Raw genomic sequence first — 18,198 nt, forward strand, 5'->3', positions numbered from 1 at the left:
CAGCGCCACTTCTGGCCATTTTCTGTATATGTGGTGCTGGGGAATTGAACCCAGGGCCTGATGTATATGAGGCAAGCACTCTTGCCACTAGGCCATATCCCCGGCCCCGATGCAAAACTAAGTTTAAGTTTAAAGTCAAAGGGTCATCAAGTTTGGGCATTACCAAATGCTTTAAAGGATTTCTCAGGGTTCTTTAATTAAAATTAAAAAAAATCAGAGCTAAGTGTCAGAGATTTGTATTTAAAAGGATATATATATATATATATATATATATACTTAACTAATGGGGATAGAAGTAAACTCTCATTATGTCTATGTATGTAGGAAGAAATGGCAAAATGCGCTAATGTTTCTCACTAATATATTGGAAAGCTGAATGGATAAGTATTTCTAATTGTAATTCTTGCATTAAGGAAAAATTGTCATTTGAGTTCAAAGGTCTTCATGCCATGCAGTAACTGGGACTGAAGAAAAAAAAAAAAAAAGAGGCTCTTTTGAAACAAGCAGTCCATAGGCAAAGGGCGGCACCTGGTTTCAGAATGCCTGTGAGCTTCATTTTTTCCGATGCAGATAAAAGCTAAAATGTTGTGTTAGTGTTAAAAAGGTTTTGGAAATCAAGAATACATTTCTAGATAAGAAATTTGGAAGTAAAATTGTCCTAAATAATTATTGCAAAATGAGAAAAGAAGAATTATGGCTACCAAAATGTTTAATTGCCATTCCAGCTTCTTTGTAGGTTTTTTTTGTAACAGTTTCCAGCAGGCCCACAGAGCACAGGTGATTCCTACAAGTTTGTCGAGATCTAATACTGACCCTTAATAAGTTCCAGGTAAGAGAGCATGCTTAAAAACTACTTCTGTGTGGACCACCTTGTTGCTTATAATTGGAGTAAAGTGGCCCCTTATAAGACTCACTGATTTGAATCTGCGGTTCGAAGCCAGCCTGGGCAAAGAAAGGTCCCTGTGAGAGACTTGTCTCTAATCAGCCAGCAGAGTGGTGGGAACGGAGTTGTGTGGAGCTCAAAGTGGTTGGGTGCTAGTCTTGAGCTGGAGAGCTGGGGGACAGTGCTCAGGCCCTGAGTCCAAGTCCAGTGGAAAGTCACTCCTCCTGGGACAAATGTGGTGGAGCATCCAGAGGCAGTAAGCCACTGCTTGGATGGCAGAGATGGTGTCAGATCCTAGAGTCACTCCTGTTTGGCCTTTCAAAAGTTAATCAAAGCCGGGGAGTCCTAGAAGAATGGTTCATAAGCATGCCTTTCCAATGCCCATGTCTGTCTACTGGGCAGGAACTTGCCAGTCATCTGTGATAGTGGTTAGTAAGGGTAAGTTTGTCAAATGAGAGGATAGATTAAAATCTCACCCCCCCCCCCACATTTACTCAAAGCTCTGACTTGGCAGTGAGAATTTTAAGCTGATACATATGTTTAGGAAAGAAAGCTTGTAGACCTGAGATTGTGTCCTTATTGAGATCTGTTAAAGGCCTGCAAAGATAATTTTTTTAGGTCACCAGAGATCAGTTCCTCAGCCAATCAGAAAAAAGCTTTTACAAACTAGAATGTTAAAAGGCACACATTTATAAACCTGAAGTCACCTATCTGGGCTTCATATTAAGAGAGGGCAAGTGTTGGCTGTCAGATGCACGTAAAGAGACTGTCCTGAAAATCCTTGTGCTTAAATCAGCCAGACAAGTCAGAGTTTCTGGGAACAGACTTTAGTAGACCCTGGGCCACGAGCTTTGCCTCCTGTGCCCCAGTATTCCCAAGAAGACTTGGAGTGGATAAAGAAAATTCCCATGGCCCACAAACCCCTGGACAGAGAAGGAAACAATGACTGGTGGAAAACTTGTGAAGGGAAACTTATCCTGCCACAAGGGCTGGGTAAGGGAATCCTTAAGAGAATCCACTGAGTTTCTCACATGGGAACTCGAAAAATTCAGGACTTGCTCCGACACTCCAAAGTGAAAATTAGACAAGGAGATCAACTTATTGAAGATATTGTTAAAAATTGCAAGGCCTGTCAGCTTGCCAATGCCCCCAATCAACAGATTACTAAAGGAGCTTGCCTCCGTGGGGGTAGGCCAGGTGTGTATTGGGAAGTAGATTTTACAGAAATTACAAATATTTGCTAGTTTTTTTAGACACCTTTTCAGGATGGGTTGAAGCCTATCCAACAAAGCATGAGACTGCGAATGTAGTACCTAAGAAGATCCTGGAAGAAATCCTACCCAGTATGGCTTCCCATCCACCATTGGGTCAGACAATGGATAGGCTTTCGTCTCAAAATTAAGTCAGGGAATAGCCGCAGCACTGGGGACGGATTGGAAATTGCATTGTGTGCTTATAGACCCCAGAGTTCAGGACAGGTAGAGAGAATGAATCAGACCCTAAAAGAACCCTTAACTAAACTGGCCTTAGAGACTGGCGCAGACTAGATGTCACTCCTTCCTTTTGCTCTGCTTAGAGTAAGAAATTCTCCCTATCAGCTTGGCTTTACTCCTTTTGAAATAACGTACAGGTACCCCCCGCCCATTATCCCTAGCCTTCAGACTGAATTGCTTGCTGATTTGGATGATGCTGAATTTTTGTGTAAACTCGATTATTTGCAGCTCGTGCACAAGAATGTGACCACAACTTAAGGCATTATATGACTCTGCTTCTGTCCCTACCCCCCATTTATTCAGACCAGGGGACTGAAATCCTTAGAACCATGGTGGAAGGAACCCTAGACGGCATCACCACCTGGGTTCATTGCTTCCACGCCAGGCCAGCTGACCCCTTTGCTCTGGACAACGACTACCGTGGGTGGAACATGGGAGGTCTCCAAGCACCACCCAACTCAGCCTCTTCGACTTTGCCTCAAGAAAAGACTGAATATTGTTATAATTTTATTTTTGCCTTCTTTCCTTGCTACCCTGGCTAGTGTTGATGTTATTTTGGCAGCTCACTCCAAAGTGAGGTGACCCCCTTATTTTAGGTAGTTTTGGGCTTGCTCAGGAATACGGGTATAGCCACCTGACCCTTAGAGCACAGCCGAGAAGTTTATGTATTATTTTGTTGCTTACATTTGGATACTAAACACTATTCAGCTAATGGTAAGTCTGTATAGCTGAAAGTTAATTTTCAGTTTGCAGCAATCCTGCAGTCCCTTGATAAAGTAGACTAAGGTTATAGGTTCCGGGCTAGGTAAGGTCAACGCCCCTGAGTCAGCCTGAAGAAGTTACAGAAGATGGATGATCTTCACCCATCAGCCCCCCTTTAAAACCGAGGGACTAGAGTTGTTTATGGGAAGATGAGGCAGGATAAACTAGAGGCATGCAAAAGAGAAGTACAGAGACTGTACTTGTGAGAAATGGTGACAGGCCCTTTGGTTACTACTTTGGGCCCTATTGGCCCATGCCTTATCTCTATATCATCCCCTAGACATGAAAGCCATTGAAATGGACAGAATGGAGCCATGATTGGCTCCCAAGGTACCAAAAAGGAAAAGGGGGAAATAAAGTGCCAGACTTTGAAGTTAGGCCCCACTTTACCACGTGAACCCCATTTTACCACGTGAGCCCCATTTTAGAATAGAACCCTGAGCCAATCAGATTTGTACCTGTGTCCTAATCTTGCTTGCTTGAACAGCTGATTGTTGTAACCTTGTTCTTAGCCTTTATAAGCCCTGTGTAATCACAGCTCGGGGCTCCCTCCTAACCTCTGCTGTGTTGGTGGGTGGGACCGAGGCCCGAGTTGCAGCTCGCTTAAATAAAGCCTTGCATTGCTTTTGCATTTTGGAATGTCTGAGTCTCGGTGGTCTTCTTGGTGGTGGTTTCGCGACTTGGCACAACACTAGAAGACATGTCAATGTGTGTCGTCGCTTGGGAACGTATACTTTGAGGTCCTGAACCTGTCCCATAGGCACAATGAGCACCTTCAAAGTCACCACAATCAAGCTTGCCCCCCACATTAGGCCAGGCATACCACAGATGCCGTGAAATATTCAAATAGACACAGCCATAAGAGAAAAATATGCCACTTTCCACCTCAGAGCACATTTGGTGATCATTCAGATGCTGCAAAGAAGCACAGAAAGGAAACGGACCGTCACAGGGACAGGTGCCAGCGATCATCTCCTTCCTGAGTTCCCATAAAGGCAAGCACTAAGGCAGCAGCTGCACAGGACATGGCAGATAGGGGCACTAACTAGCCTGGTATCTTTAATACGTACAGTCATGTGTGTGCACTCACTCAAAAGTAATTGATTTGATTTCTTCAAAGTGGGATTCCAGAAATTCTTGGGGCATTTTCTTCTCAAAAGAACTATATTAAACTTTTAAACAAATTAAAATAATTGAAGTGTCTAACTGAAAACCATGGCCAGCTTCCATTGTACCTTATTACAGTTGTGTGCTGTTTATTGCAATTAAGAACTGGAGAATGAACTCTATAAAATATGTTTTATGGGGCTGGGAATGTGGCTTACTGGTAGAATGCATTCCCAGCATACAGGAAGCCCTGGGTTTCCATTCCCCAGCACCACATAAAGAGAAAAGGCCAGGAGTGGCTCTGTGAGAGAACACACCTGGGACATGTGAATGCAGGTGGAGGAATCTCCCTATTTTGTTTTTCAGAGTGCTCTGATTTGAATATGTCACATAAAACACATGCAATGGAAGTTTACTGTCCAATGTATTAAACCTGAATGTTGTCCCTTTTTAAATATTTAATGATACTACAAAAGAGAGGACTAGTAAAAGGGTTGTTTTGAGGAACAAGACTTTTGCCTAGTGGTAGGTGGCTTGTGTAGCATGCTTGAAGCCCTGGTTTGATTCCTCTGTAGCATGTTTATAGAAAAAGCCAGAAGTGGTGTTGTGGCTCAAGTGGTAGAGTGCTAGGCCTGAAAAAATGAAGCCAGGCACAGTACCTAAGGACTGGCAAAAATGGAAAAAGAAAGTCTCTCTCTGGATTCTGCTATGACGAATACTACCCTGCAAATCATAACTAAGGCACTGTCTCAGAATCAGAGAGCATCCCTTGTAAAATGCCAGCTATTTGACCCTTAACTGCCCAAGGTGTGGCAGTATCTATGTGCTCTTATGACAAAAGGTCAAGCCAGCTCCAATGCCTAAGTAAGGCCAACTTCCCCTAGGGTGCAGACGGCATTGTGGGAATTGTAGTCCAATGAGCACAAACACGGAGGAACTGCCTAACTGGGCTCCAAGTGAGCATGCGCTTTCTCGCCCACGGAAGTTGTTTCTGGTCTGTAAATTCCGGTTCCTCTCTCTCCCACTCCTGGGAAGTGCTGGGAAGTACGCCTTTGCATTCCCAAGTTTGGAGCCACCGAGTGAGGCCCCAGCCTGTGTTCAGTGGGCCGTGGGACTGTGACCTGAAGGGATCCCAGGGAGGGAAGAAGTCAGGTAAGAAGCACGGCCCGGGCTCGGGACCTGAGTCTGCCCTCCATGCGCTCCTCCAGTTGGGCTTCCCCAGCGGACGCTGCAGTTATCAGGCTCGCAGCGGCGCCAGAGCTCTGCTCACAGGGTGGGTGTTGTCTGGTTCGGGAGAACAGGGAGGTGCGCACGCACACTCGCCCCACTGAGATTCCGCCAAGCACCCTGGTGAGGGCGTTCACTTTGCCCTGCGGGACAGCGAGCTTGGCGACAGTGGTAGCGAAAACGTGAAGTGTGCGCGGGCCCTGGGGCTTGTCATATTGCAGTTGTGTTTTCGGGTTCTGGGTGGTTGCTCCTGTGTTGTTTTTCTGGTCTGCTCGTGCTTTCTTAGCCTTCATAGCGGACCTGCTTTGTCTTCACCCAGGTTTTTTTCTAGAGACTATTCCACACGGTGTATTGGAGTACTGTGTGCTGGTCGTGTGCTTATAGAATGAAGCCTATCGGTGTTGGAAGGAGGGCATCCTGTGATAGGAATGTCCCTGCTGAAGGAAGAGATCTTGTGAAGTCTGGCAAGCCCCAAAAAGTAGAGGGTGAAAAGGACGGGAAGGAAATGATCAATTTAGGTTTCCTTGCCTTAAGCAAGAGTCAGTTTTACTTTGCACAAGATTCATGAGGTTCTAGATCCTGTAATACTTTCAATCACTTGGTGTTAGAAGGTTTAGACGAACGTTTAGGTAGAGAGTTGAGGTGGACTAATAAACCAGAGCCTGGAAATAATGGGACTTGAGGCTGTAGTTTGGGGTGGAAAGGTAAGGTCCACAACTACAAATATGCACATAATAATACCGTAACTGTCTTCCTTTTAATTTAGTGAGCCTCCTGATCCCACTATTATTCCTAGAATGTGATCTTTCAAACTAATCCTAAATGTCCTAGGAACGGATGTACTGATGCTAGCTCTAACTTTTTTTTTTCTTCTGTCAGTTCAGAAAGTCTGACTGTGTTTTGGCCTTAGAAGAAAAATAAGAAGAGTAATCTTAAGGCAATGCACCTTTCCCAAGGTTGTTTGATTTGAAGATACCACATTTCCTGGAGGTTTAGCTAGGGATACTCATTTTGTCCCTGTTCTGTAAGAGGGTCGGAGGGACTAAACCCAACCCAAAGATGTTACAGGGTCCCAGGAAAAGTGAGTCGAGCACATGAACAAAGTTGGGAGAATTCAAGCTTTATTACTAGCACAGAAGCTGACCAGCCAGGAACATGGTGCAGACTAGGAAGCTAAAACTGTGACCCTGAACAGTTCACAAGATGTTTTCTTTTATTTTCTCTTCTTCTTTTGCCAATCCTGGGGCTTGGATTCCAAGGCTGCCTGGCTTCATTTTTGCTTAAGGCTAGCACTCTACCCCTTGAGCCAAAGCTCCATTTCTGGCTCTTTCTTTTTATGTGGTGCTGACGAATGGAAACCAGGGCTTCATGCATGCAAAGGGAGCAGTAAACCACTAAGCCATAGTCCCAACCCTGATCTGGGGTTTAGAAAGGCAAAAACCACATGCAGGTGGTTATAGATGGCTTGGCAGAGTAGGTTGCAGTTTCTAACAAGTATAGAGCAGGAATATGTGGGGCAAATTCCCAATAGTTCCTTTGCTGACTACCTCATTGCCTTTTTTCCCAGCCTTGCTTCCAGAATCTTCTATACATTGCCAATAGGAACAGAATGGATGGATGTCAGGTGAGTTGTTTTGGTTTTCACCCAGTTTTACATTCCATTTCATGAACTTAATGGAGGTCCCAGGTTTAAAATGTAAAAGTAGATTCAGCTTGAGTAAAATGTACCTAAGACAAAGATGCATTTTACATTTTGCAGCTGATAAAAATCTTACATTCTGGGCTGGAGATATGGCCTAGTGGCAAGAGTGCTTGCCTCCTACACAGGAAGCTCTCGGTTCAATTCCCCAGCACCACATATATAGAAAATGGCCAGAAGTGGCGCTGTGGCTCAAGTGGCGGAGTGCTAGCCTTGAGCAAAAAGAAGCCAGGGACAATGCTCAGGCCCTGAGTCCAAGCCCCAGTACTGGCCAAAAAAAATCTTACATTCTGTCTACATCATGTGCAGATTTGCTTCGATGGGACTCACACTTTTAAAAATTTTGTTTGTTTGATTTGCCAGTCCTGTAGTTTGAACTCAAAGCTTGGGCTCTGTCCCTGAGCCTCTCTGTTCTCAAGGCTAGCACTTGAGCCACTGCACCATGTCAGCTTTTGTCTGTTCATGTGGTGCTGAGGGATGGCATCCAGGGATTCATGCATGCCAAGGAAGCACTGATCCCCATTTCCAACCCTCCAGGGTTTTTTTTTTTATGTGAGGAAAAAGTGTTCACAACTGTTATGTGATTCAGTCACCCCCAGGAAGTCACTTCTCTGGGAAAGTGAGGTTTGCTGGCAACTAATCAGAAATCACATCCTCAATAATAATATTAACCTGTTTTAATGAAGCTTTACTGGAGTGACTTAAACAGTGCAGTCACAAAAACCTTCAAATGTTTCACAGGACTGAGTAAGCCATAGGTATTTCAAGTATTCTGAGAACATATTTCTCGTTGGTGCCCATTTCCAATAGGAAAAGCAGTAGAATTTACAGTTGTATTTCTTCAAAAGCTCATCAGTTAAATCCCATGACTGCTTTGTGGTGTTTCTTTTACTTGAAACTTTCACCTGAACCATGCCTGCAACCTGTTTATTGGCTAGTTAATTTGAGTTTTCTGCCCAGTCTGGCTTCCAGACCTCAGCCTCCTTTGTACCTGGAGTAGGATAATATTCTTGGGCCAGAGTTCTAGGTGTTGTTTTTGTTTCTTTTTAATTTTTTTCAATTAATTGATTTATTTCTTGTCAAAGTGATGTACAGAGGGGATACAGTTTAGTATGTAAGGTAGTGAGTACATTTCTTTTCTTTTTTTTTCTTTGTTTTTGCCAGTCCTGGGGCTTGGACTCAGGGCCTGAACACTCTCCTGGGCTTCTTTTTTCTCAAGGCCAGCACTCTAGCAGCACTTGAGCTCCAGTGACACTTCTAGCTTTTTCTATATTGTGGTGGTGAGGAAAAGAACCTAGGGCTTCATGTATGCGAGTCAAGCACTCTACTACTAGGCCATATTCCCATCCTCTCTCACCTTATTTTACATACCATTTTTTGAACCTAGTGGGTATCCAAGATTGAAAATGGAAAAGTAGATTCAGCTTCAGCAAAATGTTCCTAAGTAAGAAAAAGATATATTGTAGATTTTGTGGCTTACAAAATGTTACATTCTAAGTTGAGTACAGATTTGCTTCAGTTTGTCTGTAGATTTGTTTATTTATTTACTGTGCCTAGATCAGTCCCTGAGCCCTGTACCTGAGCCTTTCTAGGCTCTAGGCTCGCAGTCTACCACTTGAGCTACAGCATCCCTTTTGGCTTTTTCTGCTTATATGGTCCTGAGGAATCAAACCAAGGGCTTCGTGCATGCCAGGCAAGCAGTCTACCACTGAGCCACATCCCAGTCCTGTTTCTAGGTTTTTGGATGTGAGGAAGAATTGAGCACATTGTTGAGTGATCGAGCTGAAGATACTTGAAGTACTGTCCATATAGTTCTTGTTAGTGTACATTTCCAGTAGAAATGCGGTAAACTTTAGAGTTGTGTTTTTTTCAAAAGCACATTAGTTAAATCCTATGACTGCTTCATTGTGTTTGTTTTACTTGAAACAGGCTATATTTCATTCTGTCATCTTTCTACACATCAATCCTGTTTGGCTGCATTAAGCATTCATAACTATACCATTTACTGAGAGTACATGTTGCTTCATTTTGGGCTCCCATGTCTGCCATCCATCTAGAGCATTTCTCATCTTCCATGTGAGAAACACTAGAGTCATTGAATATGCAGCTCCTGTTCCTCTCTATCCCAGTCTCCAGAACCATCATTCTTTTTGGCCTATGAGTATGTTGATCCTGGAAAAGTCAAGAAGAAACATTATGCCATGGCTGTTCCTTTCTAATTGGTATATTTTACTTAAGGTGATTTATTCAAGACTCATCCCTGCTGTAATGTTTAGTAATATTTTCTTTTCAATGCATTTATCTGTTGTTTTATGTGTTCCCATCTTTTGTTGGTGAATAAATGTGAAGTGTTTCTCCAAATAGTTGTTATAGTACTTGCTTTACTTCTGTTGTATAGAAACCTAGAAAAAGAAGTCCTGAGTCATATGCCAGTGTGTTTCTATGTTTAAATTCACTTTGTGGTTGTCTATACCATCTTTGATTGTTGTACATTCCTGGGAGATGGGCACCAAAGATCACACTATTTTCACATCCTTCCCAGAACTTACTAGATTTTAGGGGTTGTTGGTTTTTTTTTATTTTTAAACTATGAGCATATTGACATGTATAAAGTAGTTATTTTATTGTGATTTTGATTATGAGAAGCTGTTGTGAAGTCATTCTCCAAGTACTTGTTTTATCCCCTGCTTTCACTGTTATTTTGTACTAATCTTTTGTATTTTTCTTTTTTCTGACTTCTTTGTTGGCAGTCTTGGGGCTTGAACTAGTGCCTGGCACTGTACTAGAGGTGCTCTTGCTCAAGACCAGCACTGTACCATTTGGACCACAGTGTGACACCAAGATATAGTCCTAGCCATTAAAGGGTTTTACATTAGTATTCATAGAAAAATAATATTTTGTTCAAAGTTGTCTATTAATATAGGTATTGTTTTTTGCAAGTATCTTGATTCTATGCTTGGTACAATCTGTGGCATTCACAAATATGCAAGGGCTCATATGTTCCTTTCAAATACCTATTGTGTATTAGCTCTTAACTCCACTGATACTTTGACCATTATGTTAATAAAAAAGTAACCAGATATTTATGTATAGAAAAAAGGCCATCCTTATGCGGAAGCATGGCGCTTCAGAAGAAGTGAAACCTGCAGAAAAACTGTTATGCTGATATTTAGTAAACTTTATCAAAATAACCTACACATACTATTCCAAGCATCTTTTTTTGTTTGTTTGTTTGTTTTTGGCCAGTCCTGGGGCTTGGACTCAGGGCCTGAGCACTGTCCCTGGCTTCTTTTTGCTCAAGGCTAACACTCTGCCACTTGAGCCACAGCGCCACTTCTGGCTGTTTTCTGTATATGTGGTGCTGGGGAATTGAACCCAGGGCCTCATGTATACGAGGCAAGCACTCTTGCCACTAGGCCATATCCCCAGCCCCTCCAAGCATCTTTTGTTCTTAATATTGTCATGTCAGATTTTTTTTTTTTTTTTTGGCCAGTCCTGGGCCTTGGACTCAGGGCCCGAGCACCGTCCCTGGCTTCTTCCCGCTCAAGGCTAGCACTCTGCCACTTGAGCCACAGCGCCGCTTCTGGCCGTTTTCTGTATATGTGGTGCTGGGGAATCGAACCTAGGGCCTCGTGTATACGAGGCAGGCACTCTTGCCACTAGGCTATATCCCCAGCCCATGTCAGATTATTTGCACCTGAGAATGTTTATCCTGTTTTTGGTGCTAGCAAAGAGAAATATCCTGATTTAATAGGGGCATTGTGTATTTGTTATTGTATTCCTAATTATCTAGTTAATATAGGGCCAAGTATTACTACTATGATATTTCTTCTTCCTACTTTATAGATAACTGAGCAAGCTCCAAAATATTATGTAAGAAAATCACATTTGTAGAAGAATAAAATTCCAGACTTGGTCTTCTCCTGACTCAGGGCTAATTTCTTGATGAAAATGTGCCATTACAGAAGCCCGTGTCCTTTGAAGATGTGGCTATCGACTTCAGCTGGGAGGAGTGGCAGGACCTGGACATTGCTCAGAGGACCTTGTATAGGGATGTAATGCTGGAGACCTACAGCAACTTGTTGTCCTTGGGTGAGAAAAAGATACATTAACTTACAGGATCAAGTGCTTTGATTTTAGTAGATCTATGAGTATTTATTAAAGGTGCAATGCTATTTAGGTACAAGATTACAGAATATGGGAAGTAGTGCATCTTTCCAAGAAAATCCTCCCCTTGATTATATTAGTCCAGAGGCAATTTTATTCTCATTCTTCAAGAAGTCAAGGTAGCACCAGTTAGGGAACAGTTCTGAGACATGATCTATTTCCAGGGGAGTTTCTTAAGAAACTCGTGGCCATTGTGATAGATGGATATGTAATCTAGGGTAGAATGTATATTTCTACTCAATCAGAGGAAATCAGTAATTGAAAGTGGGCATTTAAAATCTGAAGCTTTTACGTGGCAGTCCTCTTCATACCTGTAATCCTAGGTATGGAAATGCAAACCAGCCAAATCAGAAGATTCTCCAGGAGAATCCTTTCTTCAATTAAAAATAAAAATCCGGGCTGGGGATATGGCCTAGTGGCAAGAGTGCTTGCCTCGTATATATGAGGCCCTGGGTTTGATTCCCCAGCAGCACATATACAGAAAATGGCCAGAAGTGGTGCTGTGGCTCAAGTGGCAGAGTGCTAGCCTTGACCAAGAAGAAGCCAGGGACAGTGCTCAGGCCCTGAGTCCAAGCCCCAGGACTGGCCAAAAAAACAAAAAACAATAATAAAAATCCATTGAAAGTGGTAGAACTCTGGCCTTTAGCAAAAGAGCTCTGGGACTCGGCCATTCCTTGAGTTCAAGGGAAATCACAGAAAAAAAAATCCAAAGCTTGTATTTCTATGTGAAGTCAACCATGAAGCTATTGAGAAATGAGAAATTAGAGTTTGGAGTAATCTGTGTATCAGAATGTCTGAGATCATTATAGCACAGATGTCCATAATCAGCATGAACAATAGTTCTCCACTGTTTCTTCATTACAGGGCACTGTGTTTCTAAACCCAAGTTGATTATCAAGCTGGAGAAAGGTGTCGAAACATGGACAGGAGTAGCCTCAGGCAAGAATTTCCAAGGTGAGTGAGTGTATCCTACACAGTGCTGTTGGAGACAGAGCTCAGGTGGTAAGTTCACTTTTTTTGTTTTGTTTTTTAATTTATTTATTAATTAAATTTTGTTGACAAGGTGTTGTGCAAAAGGGGTACAGTTACATAATAGGGCAGTGTGTACATTTCTTGTGATATCTTACACTCATGTTTTTCTTTCCCTTCCCTAGATCAGGTAGGCATATATACAATACACAGTGTACCAAAAACATATACAGTCGCCACGTGGCATATGCCAAAGGAAATTCACCTAGAACTTTAAATATAACGTCAACAATAGAGTTTGCTTATCCTTGTCTTTTATGATCATTCAGACATAGCTTTTGTGCTATTGTGATCCACTGAGAGGTCTACTTTAGACCTTGTTGTTTGGTTTTAGTTACATAATGTAATGTCGCTGACTGAAACTTGTGGCAAATACCATTTGACAAGAAGTTTTTTGTTTCTCAGACCTGGTCTCTACTGTCTCCCCCTCCTCCCACCTTAACAGTTATATGTCAAGGTGATCATGCCCCTTTGTTTTCTGTGTTCAAGTTCTGACCATTTCCCTGTGAATACCAATATTTCACCATTTCTAATTGCTATGTAGTATTCCATTGTGTATAGGTACCATATTTTTTGGATACAATCATCTGTGTAGGGGATCTGTGTTGTTTCCATATTTTGGCTATTGTGAATTGTGCAGTGATAAACTTGGAAGTGCAGATGTCTTTTTTATATCCCGAGACCTGTTTTTCAGGATAGATGCCTAGGAGTGCTATGGCTGGGTCATAGGGTAGGTCTATGTTGAGCTTTTATTTTTTTTGGCCAGTCCTGGGCCTTGGACTCAGGGCCTGAGCACTATCCCTGGCTTCTTCCCGCTCAAGTCTAGCACTCTGCCACCTGAGCCACAGCGCCTCTTCTGGCCATTTTCCATATATGTGGTGCTGGGGAATGGAACCGAGAGCTTCATGTGTAGGAGGCAAGCACTCTTGCCACTAGGCCATATTCCCAGCCTTATGTTGAGCTTTTTGAGGAACCTCCATTCTGTTCTCCAAAGTGGTTGTACTAATTTGCACTCCCACCAATAGGCAGGAAGGGTTCCTCTTTCCCCGCATCCACTCCAGCATTTGTTGTTGCTTGAGTTCAGAGTATAGGCCATTCTAACTGGAGTGAGGTGGTATGTCAGGGTTGTTTTTATTTACATTTCCTTTTCTGCCAGGGATGTTGAACATTTCCTCATGTGTTTCTTTGCCATTTTTATCTCTTCTCTTGTGAAGTGTCTCTTTAGCCCCTTTGCCCATTTCATAATTGGTTTACTCGGCTTGGAGGGGCTTAGTTTTTTGAGTTCTCTGTAGATGACGGATATTAGGCCTTTGTCTGTTGCTGTGCTGGAAAAGATCCTTTCACATATGGTTGGCTGTCTTTCTACTTTGGTGGCTATGTCTAGCTGTGCAGAACCTTTTTGTTTTGTAGTAGTCCCATTTGTCAGACTCTCCCCATCTGTTGTGCCCCTGGGACTCTATTCAGGAAGTTCCTTCCTGTGCCTATAAGTTCAATACAAAAGTTGCGAATGTCACTACTGCAAGGGATGTCGCTAAGACAAAGGTTATTGCTACTACAAAGGTTATCACTACTACAAAGGGTGTCGCTACTACAAAGGATCAAACCAGTCAAGGCAGAACTCTTATCACCTAGCTACTATTTCCTCAAGACTAATTATCTTAGACCATTGACTTCCCTATTTACTGTCAAAAGCTTTGGCTGGAGCAGCTGTGCAAACAAGTCTCCCCAGGGAGGCTCTATGCAGGGGGAGAGAGTCTCTTGACCCAAAGTGTCTTCCTTTAGCTAACAAAGAGACTCTTTAATGAAGATTTGTTCCAATGAAGTAGGGTTCCTTTTGTCCTCATCCCCTCCAACATTTGTTACTGTTTTTTTTTTTTTTTTCCTAATAAAGGACATTCTTACTGGGTTGAGGTGGAATCTCAATGTTGTTTGACTTCTATTTATTTTATGGCCAGTGAGGAAGAGTACTTTTTCATATGTCTCTTGGCCATTCTCATTTCCTCATCAGAGAAGTCTCTTTTTAAGTATTTAGCTCACTTGTTGAGGGGGCGCTTGATTCTTTGAGGTTTTATTTTGGAGGAATTTAATTTTAAATTTTTTTTTTTTGGCCAGTCCTGGGCCTTGGACTCAGGGCCTGAGCAGTGTCCCTGGCTTCTTCCAGCTCAAGGCTAGCACTCTGCCACCTGAGCCACAGCGCCCCTTCTGGCCATTTTCTGTATATGTGCTGCTGGGGAATCGAACCCAGGGCCTCATGTATATGAAGCAGGCACTCTTGCCACTAGGCCATATCCCAGCCCGGAATTTAATTTTTTTAATTCTGAATATATTTTAGATATGAGGCCTTTGTCCATTGTAGGGCTGGTAAAGATAATTTCCCAATCTGTGGGCTTTCTGTTTATCTTTGAAACTATGTCTTTTGCCCAGCAAAAGCTCTGCAGTTTTATGCAGTTCCATTTGCCCAACCTTTCTTTGATTTGTAGCATTTCTGGGCCTTTATTAAGGAAGTTTCCTCCTGTGCCAAGGACCCAAGTGTTTCTCCTACTTGTTCTTGTAGTGTTTTCAGGGTATCTGTTTTTATTTGGATGTCTTTGATCCTCTGGTTTATTTTTTTTTTTTTGATGAATCATTTTAGATGTCCTGGAAATTGATGACATGATTAAGAGTTGCAAGGAAAGTCCAGAAGAATGGCTGTGTGAAGTAGCAATCACCAAAAGCAACCCTGTGGATGAAAGAGTGAGATTATTGAGATCTTTTCATTTGAGCCGTAAACACATGCCAGAGCTGCATAGGAATAATAGGAAATCCTTAGGAATGAGGACTGAGGCATCCATTGCATTTCAGAATATGGTTCTCCATTTTGAGCCTGAAGAAATGCATGCTGGATCTAGGCCTGGTGTCTCTCATGTAGATGAAAAATCCCTTAGCAACATGGAGAGTTTTAATCAACGTTCTGAGAGTCCCAGTGAGCAGCAGTATTTCACAGATGGTGGAGAAGGGACAATATTAACCTCAAAGACCATATTCTTTAAAAATAATTGCGCTTGTGTGGGAGAAAATCATTATGAATGCAACAAATATGGAAAGTCCGTCAAACACAGGTCAGCTCTAAGAACATCTAATAGAATACATATTAGTGAGAAACCTTATGAATGTAAAATATGTGAAAATTCTTTCAGAAGCAAGAAAATTCATAGAAGACATAACAAAATTGACTCAGGTGAGAGACCCCATATATATAACAAATGTGGAAAATCTTTCAGGTTGAGGACAGTTTTAAATGCACATAATAGAATTCACATAAGCGGGAAACCATATGAATGTAACCAATGTGGGAAGTCCTTCACCTGGAAAACTGAACTCAGTGTTCATCAGGTAACTCATACAGGAGAGAAACCTTATAAATGTAACACATGTGGAAAGTGTTTCATGTGGAAAGCACCACTACTAATGCATCAGAGAACTCATACAGGAGAAAATCCATATAAATGTAAGACATGTGGAAAGTCTTTTACCCGGAAATCATACCTAAGTGTTCATGAGAGAATACATACAGGAGAGAAACCTTATAAATGTACCACCTGTGGAAAGTCTTATGGCAGGAAAACAAGGCTTAGTGTTCATGAGAGAACACATACAGGAGAGAAACCTTATAAATGTAGGACATGTGGAAAGTCTTTCGCCCGTCAATCATGTGTTAGTGTTCATGAGAGAACACATACAGAAGAGAAACCTTATAAATGTAAGACATGTGGAAGGTCTTTTGCCCAGAAATCATACCTAAGTGTTCATGAGAAAACACATACAATAGAGAAACCTTATAAATGTAACACATGTGGAAAGTCTTTTACCCAGAAATCATGGCTTAGTGTTCATGAGAGAACACATACAGGAGAGAAACCTTATAAATGCAACACATGTGGAAGGTCATTTGCCCACAAATCACATGTTAATTTTCATGAGAGAACACATACAGGAGAGAAACCTTATAAATGTAACACATGTGGAAAGTCTTTTGCCCGGAAATCATATGGAAGTGTTCATGAGAGAATACATACAGGAGAGAAACCTTACAAATGTACCACATGTGGAAAGTGTTTTGCACAGAAACCAGGCCTTAGTGTTCATGAGAGAACACATACAGGAGAGAAACCTTATAATTGTAAACATGTGGAAAGTCTTTTGCCACAAAAGCAGCGCTAAGTATTCATGAGAGAAGACATACAGGAGAGAAACCTTACAAATGTACCACATGTGGAAAGTGTTTTGCAGATATATCAAGCGTTCGTGATCATGGGAGAATACATACAGGAGAGAAACCTTATAATTGTAATACATGTGGAAAGTCTTTTGCCCGGAAATCAAAGCTTAGTGTTCATGAGAGAACACATACAGAGTAGAAATATTATACTGTAACACATGTAGGAAGTCTTTTGCCTGTAAATCATACCTAAGTGTTCATGAGAGAACCCATACATGAGAGAAACCTTACAAATGTTACACAAGTGGGATATCTTTCACCTAGTAGACATAACTTAGTATTCATTAGTGAACACAGAGAAGAGAAACCATATGACCATAACAATTGCAGAAAGTTGTTAACCCACAAGTCATATCTAAGTAATCAGAAGTAAGTTCAAACAACTGTAAAACTGTATCAATGTAATCAATGTGGAAAATAACTCACCTGGAAGTCACACCTAGCTTTTCATGAGAATACACACACACATGAGAGAAACTTTATGGATGTAACACATGTGGAAAGTTTTCACCTAGAAATCCTGTCTTCCTGTTCATCAGCAAATATACGCAGGAGAGAAACCTTAGGAATGCAGCACATTTGGAATGTCCTTCAGGGTCAGGTCATCCTTAAGGAAACATAACAGAATTCACACAGGTCAGGAATGTAACTAGTGTGGGAAGTCTTTCACCTGGAAAACACACCTGTGCAAAAGAAGTTTAGCGAGGAGTGTAACTACTTTAAGAAATGCTTCATAATTACCAACAAAACAGGAAGACACAAAACAATTTGTGAATGCATTGAAAAGGAAGAAAATATTACTACAAATTACACTAGGGATGAACCTTGAGTACAATCAGCTGAAGAAAATACAGCAGTTAGAAAGGAACAGCCAATGGCATGCTGTCAACAAACTCATACACAGAAAGAATGATGGCTCTGTACCCTGGGATAGAGAGGCACAAGAGCTGTAAGTTCAATGATTCTACTGCTTCACATATGGAAATGGAAGATGAGAAATATTCTAGGTGCATGGAAGAGCTGGGAGCCCAAAATAAAGATGTACTATCAGTTTTCTTCTGAATACAGAACATCTTTTGGTGCTGTATAATTTTTGAGACCCAATTTTTAAAGTAATAGCTTTTTTGTGTGCTATCCTTGGGGTTTGAATTCAGGCCCTGAGCACTGTCCCAGGCTTCTTATTGCTCAAGACGTACTCTGTCACTTGAGCCACAGCACCACTTTTGGCTTTTTTTTATATATGTGGTACTGGGGAATTGAACTCAGTGCTTTTATGTATGCTAGGGAAGCACAAAGTACCAGTAGGCCACATTCACAGCCCCTAAAACCACAGCTTTTACCGATTTGGACCACCTAAATTATCAACACAGTAGCCAGTGAAGCTGGACCCTGACTCACACCTCTCATTCTAGCTATTCTGGACTATGTGTCCTGAGGATTTGGGTTCAGAATCAGTCCATCCAGAAAAATTCCACAAGACTATTTGCAATTAAGCAGCAAAAAGTCAGAAGTGGAGTTGTGGCCCAAGTATTAAAGCTGGTCAAAGACCAACAGTAAGATAAACTTAGAAATC

The 18,198-nt window shown here is 41.8% G+C and overlaps 1 protein-coding gene across 1 annotated transcript in view; it reads left to right on the forward strand.

Moving 5' to 3' along the window:
- Positions 1-5,291: 5,291 nt before the first annotated feature.
- Positions 5,292-18,198, forward strand: part of LOC125347769 (zinc finger protein 585A-like) — a 145,653-nt gene continuing 132,746 nt past the window's right edge. The window contains exon 1 of the mRNA XM_048340731.1: positions 5,292-5,397. The gene's annotated coding sequence lies outside the window, so the exon portion shown is untranslated. The remainder of the gene's footprint in view (positions 5,398-18,198) is intronic.

The sequence above is a fragment of the Perognathus longimembris genome, chromosome 3 (genome assembly GCF_023159225.1).
Source record: "Perognathus longimembris pacificus isolate PPM17 chromosome 3, ASM2315922v1, whole genome shotgun sequence".
NCBI classification, from domain to species: Eukaryota; Metazoa; Chordata; class Mammalia; order Rodentia; family Heteromyidae; genus Perognathus; species Perognathus longimembris.